The following is a 6,059-nucleotide window of genomic DNA, read 5'->3' as shown; positions in this document are numbered from 1 at the left end:
AGTCACCCTTGGTAGGTTAGTGAATGCATAAAGTAGTTGATTTGTAATATTTTACAAATAAATTATCTTTTGAACCTCGTGTTCACATTGATTTGTTCGAGGATCTAAATGAGATAGTGATAATGCATTCCGATCTATCTCCTTTTGCAGCTGCTTATTTTCTCTTCCTAATATTGGTTATACTGATTCATCAAAATAATAATAAACAAATCTTGCCGTAAATAAATCTCCAGTTATAGGTTCCAAATATTTTATAATAGAAGGAGATTCATACTCAACATATATCCCCAATCTTCTTTGGGGTCCTATCTTTGTGCGTTGTGGTGGAGTAATTGGAACATATACTGCACATCCAAATATTCTAAGATGAAAAATATTTGGCTCCTGACCAAAAGCCAATTGTATTGGGAAAACTTTATAATAACTTGTGGGTCTGATCCGCACAAGAGCTGCTGCATGCAAAATAACATGGCCCCATGCCGAAATGGGAAGTTTTGTTCTCATAAGCATTGGTCTAGCAATTAATTGGAGGCGTTTGATCAATGATTCCGCTAGACCATTTTGAGTATGAACATGAGCAACTGAATGCTCAATTGTTATCCAGTTGATATGCAATAATCATTAAAGGCATGTGACGTAAATTCACCAGCATTATCAAGACGAAGTGTCTTAATTTCATAATCTGGAAACTGTATTCTTAATCTTATCAATTAAGCTAGTAACCTCACAAAGGCCAAATTGCGGGTTGATAACAAGCACACATGTGACCATCTTGTAGATGCATCTATCAAAACTATATAATATCTAAATGGTCCACATGGAGGGTGTATGTGCCCACATATATTATCCTGTATACGTTCCAAAAATGCAGAAGATTCAACTCAAACTTTAATTACAGATGGTTTAATAATCAATTTTCCTTGAGAATATACAGCACAAGAGAATTCTTTAGTTTGATGAATCTTCTGGTTCTTCAATGAATGACCATGTGAATTCTCAATTATTTTTCACATCATATTATAACCGGGATGGCCTAACCGGTCATGCCAAATAATAAAATCATTAGTAAACTCCTTGTTTACTATAGCATGTGATTCAACTACACTAATATTAGTGTAGTATAATTCGGAGGAAAATGCGGGAAACTTTTCAAGCATATACTTCTTTTCCGCTTTTATTGTAGTAATATAAAGATATTCAACTTTTTCTTCATTGGTGGTCTCAATATGATAGCCATTTTGGCGAATATCTTTGAAACTCAATAAGTTTCTTTGAGACCTACTAGAATATAATGCATCATTAACAACTAATATAGTTCCTCATGGTAGCAATACAGTCGCTCTTCCAGAGCCCTCAATTAATTTTGTACTACCAGATATTGTTATGATATTGGCTTCTTTCATAATTAAATAAGAGAAATATCTCTTATCTTTTAATATGGTGTGCATCGTAGCACTATCCAGAAGACATATTTCTTATTTATTATTCATACGGACAATTGAAGACTGGGAAGTTTTCATATTCTTCAAGAAGAATAAAAAATACATCATAAGTAATATTGAAAAAGTTAAGAATAAAAGAAACTACATTTATGAAATTAAATACTGACAACATAAAAAGTTTTATTCAAAATATGAACTTCATAAAAATAAATACATTTATTCTTATAAGTTTTCCCAATAATAAGTCTTCAGTTATGATGCTCAAAGAAGTCTCCAGCTTCTAAATGAGTAATATCTGCAAGACCTTCAAAAATATCATCTTTATAGGCAAGGTTTGCTTCAACTTTATCATGATTATTCATAGGGCCCGCCTCAACATCATTTTGAAAAGTCAAGTGAGTCTCAACTTTATTTTGTTTCCCTTTTATAGATTCTTGATAAAGTTTGACAAAATATTCAGGTGTCTGACAAATTCGTGCCCAATAATTTTTCATACTACATCAGTAGCAAACATTACCTTTGCCTTTTGAAGGATTATTCTGAGAACCCTTATTGTTCTCTTGTTTATAACGACCACCACCATGGCGATTATTATTTCGCCCATTGCCACGCCCACGTATATTTATACGGCCACGATAATTATTTTATTTTTTTTTAGACTTTGGATCTATCGTTCCCAGATTCGCTTCTGGAAATGGAGCTGATCCAGTGGGGCGGACTTCATAATTTTTCATTAAAAGGGCATTATGTTGTTCAACCACCAAAAGGCATGAAATTAACTCAGAATATTTCTTAAAGCCCTTTTCACGGTATTGCTGCTGTAAAACCATATTGAGGCATGAAAAGTGGAAAGAGTCTTTTCCAGCATGTCCTCATCATTCATAGGTTCCCCACATAATTTTAGTTGGGATATTATTCTATATACAATAGAATTATATTCACTTATGGTCTTATAATCTTGTAGCCGTAAGTGCATCCACCCACGACGAGCTCTTGGCAATACTGTGGCCTTTAGGTGGTCATATCGTTCCTTCAAACTAGTCCATAATTGAAATGGATCTTTCAAGGTTAAATCTTCACTTTTTAACCCTTCATCGATATGATGGCGAAGGAAAATTACGGCTTTCGCCCTATCCTGACTTGATGCTTCATTTCCTTCTTTAATAGTGTCACCAAGACCTTTAGCGTCAAGGTGAAATTCAGCATCAAGTACCCATGGCAAATAGTTATTCCCAAAGATGTCAAGTGCCATAAATTCAAGCTTTGACAAATTCGACATAGTGAAAACTATCACAGAAATAAGTGAATTAGAATGACAAGAATTATTATCAATTCAGTGCAGTACATAATCGTGTACTAATATCGTGTATACAAGCTTGTAAAAATAAAAAGTAATTACATGCAATGCAATGTTACTATATCATGCCTGACTGTAAATTATCGCACAATCATTACCCTATGTATACATGAGAAGCCAAATACGTTTACTCAATAGACAATAATCAGAGAGTTATAAAATTAAAGTAAGTATATCATGTTCCGACACTTATTATATCTCTCAATAGTGTAGTTAGGCATAAATCTTAATGATATCACTATTTCTAATTTCCAGCAAAAGACACGTCAATATCTAATTGATAGTTTTCAAAGTTCATATTTCTAACCAAATAATAGCTCTAACATAGACAGAAAATATTCCTTACTCTATATAATTATCTACCATATTAAATGGAACTCGTTCAAAAGCATAATATCACAAGGTTCTTTTAATATCATGGCAAAGAATTGATAGCATACTGTTCTATTTCATAAAAGTAAACTTAGAACTAGACATACCGGCATGACAATGTAAAATTAAAGCTTACTCTTTAGGAAGAAGATAAAACCCGGACGAAGCAGATAACTTCAACTGGTTAGAGACTCGTGCTGATAACGTATTATAAAATTATAGTAATATAAGCCAAGAAATATAAATAAAACTTTTCTTCTATCAAGTTGTATTCAAGTCTATCTTATTAATATGTTTTGTAAAATTAGAAATACCATATATATAGTGTACAATTTACTTAAGAGTTACAAGATATTAAATGAATGTAATAAACATATTCATGTATATCTAAAATGGTTCATGAATGAGTTGTTGGACATTCACAAATTCAATGTATTCATAACACAAACAAAAGTCTAACTGTTGGAATCATTTTTTTTATTGTTATTTGATACATTTCGATCATTCACATTAGTGAGTTAGGTGAAAGTGCGGAGAGAGAGGGAGCTGGGGGGAGGAAGAGGGGAGAGGTAAATAGGAGTTGTGGATTGAGACTGTTCATCAGAATAGACCATAATTAATGCAACAATTTCTAAAATGACGGTTAATGGGGCCTTAGGATTTTGAGATTGCATCTAATGCAACACTTTCTCGTTATACATATGGCCTTTGATTTGTATGTCCAAAGAGATAAAAGTAAAGCGTCAGAGATGTAGATTTAACATCTATGGACTTGATTAGAATCTTTTTGTGCAGGGATCACAATTTCCACTTCTTCCTATACTTTGCACTTAATATTCTTCAAATTATCCATAACCTTAATTTAACTCCTTTTAAAAAAAAATTTCAAGCGAGAAGAAAAAGGCGCATCTAAATTTTTTAAAATGAGTATGATCGTAGTATCCAATATTTAACTTTTTTATATGTATGCATAGTTTGACCCAGTGGCGGAGCCACCTTATAAGAAGGGGTGTCAAATGACACACTTTTGTGGAAAAAATATACTGTGTAGGTATGTAAAAAAATAAATTATATGTATGTATTGACTCCCCTTAATTTTTTGATATGTTTACTTTTATATATTTTGATACCCCTTAACCAAAATTCTGACTCCGCCAATAATTTGACCCAAAATAATAAGTTCATTTAAACCTGCAAAAACTCTCGCCCTAGATCAATATCTGTTTGCCAGGTGTGGATAAGATGGGCCACTCTTTTTCTTTTAGGGATGCTTGAGAAATTTATCTCTATTTATTGTTTTTTTTGGCTAATAGAATATTAGGTTTGACATATATTAGCCAAATGCTTATTCTCAACGTAACATCGTCCTCTTAGTAAAAAGAACTAATCATAAGAGTTCTGGAAATAAAATGTTACGTTGTCTGGTGAATACAAATTGGAGCTAATGAGAATGTCGTGCCTTGATTGGAGAATATGGTCTGCTATTGTATTCCATTCTGGATTTGGATTGTATGGTTTATAGAATTGTATACGGTCGAAATAGGTTTCGGCCTTAGCACGTCCGATCGAGTTCAAACGATGATTTATCAAAGTGAGATCCCGAAGGTGGAGCAAACTATCCTCGAACCTGGGGAGGCCGATCCGTGTCAAGTTCGATATCATTACCAAGCTCGAATAAAAATCTACCATGCTGATAATCCAAAGACCAACCGACATTGACCTTGAATCAATTCGAGGGCTCGAGCCAGGATCGGGCTCGAGCCAGGATCGGGCTCGAACCAAGATCATGAGTTCGAGCCGAAATCAAGCTCAAACCAAAATCGAGGGTTTTAAGCAAGATCGAGCTCACAGACAAAAGCCGTTGCAATCCCACTAGAGAGAATCTTGGCAGAAATTATGAAAAAGCTGACTTATCATGGGTCTCCCACTGAATGTTTATTTTATTATGCTTAGAGCCAAATCCCTCAACTATAAAAGGGATTGGCTACTATTTCTGGAAGACAAGTTTTTCCAAGGCTTACATTGTAATAAAAAGGGCTACATTCTTCTACAGAAAAGAACCGTTCTTTCAGATTTCTTAGATTGATTATATTTATTGAATCCTGAGATTCATTGTTCTTGATAACCTTATCTATTATAGCATTCTCCCCAGTCTATATTTACAGTTTTTATTTATCCTTGCATTTTGTGTTAAGTTATGCCACATATCCTCGGAACTACGTATAAATTCAACTCTATCTATTTTTTGGGTAAACAGTTTGACGCCCACCGTGGGGCCGAGGATAACAGTGGTCATTTGATACAAATCTGAAATAACACGCCATTGTGCTTTGCACTTATTTCCGAAAACATCTTGAATTTCGGATCAGCTACGAATAACCACTAGTCAAATGGCTTCACCGATCGATTACGAAGCCGGCCTTCAAGATGAAACCAACAACTTGGCACCCGGGGCCGGAAGGCCAATTAACGATAGCTTGGCACCCGAGGCTCGAATCGAAGTACCCGAAATTCGAGCCGGAATACCATTGGATGCCAATTCACAAATAGCTTTGGAGGCGAATCAGTGTTCTGAACCGGAAAGAAGTATTCAAGGCGGTACTCGATCCGTAGCCCGAGACACCCAAAATGCGGGAGAAATCGGGGCCAGCTTACGTATGATCTTCGAGATACTACAAGCCCAACAAGTAGCGATAGCTCAGCTACAGAGCCAAACTCGCGCACAAAGCAGGACGGATTCCAATCCACTTCGAGAAGTCACCCCCAGAACAGAGCCCGCCATAGTGAAATCTAATGAGCAAGAATCGGGGACTACTCCCGAAATTACTAAATTGCTCGAGGAACTCACAAAATGAGTCGAAGCCAACGACAAGAGGGTGGAAACGTAC

Source organism: Nicotiana tabacum, chromosome 19 (genome assembly GCF_000715075.1).
Source record: "Nicotiana tabacum cultivar K326 chromosome 19, ASM71507v2, whole genome shotgun sequence".
Lineage (NCBI taxonomy): Eukaryota > Viridiplantae > Streptophyta > Magnoliopsida > Solanales > Solanaceae > Nicotiana > Nicotiana tabacum.
This window is presented reverse-complemented; position numbering follows the sequence as displayed.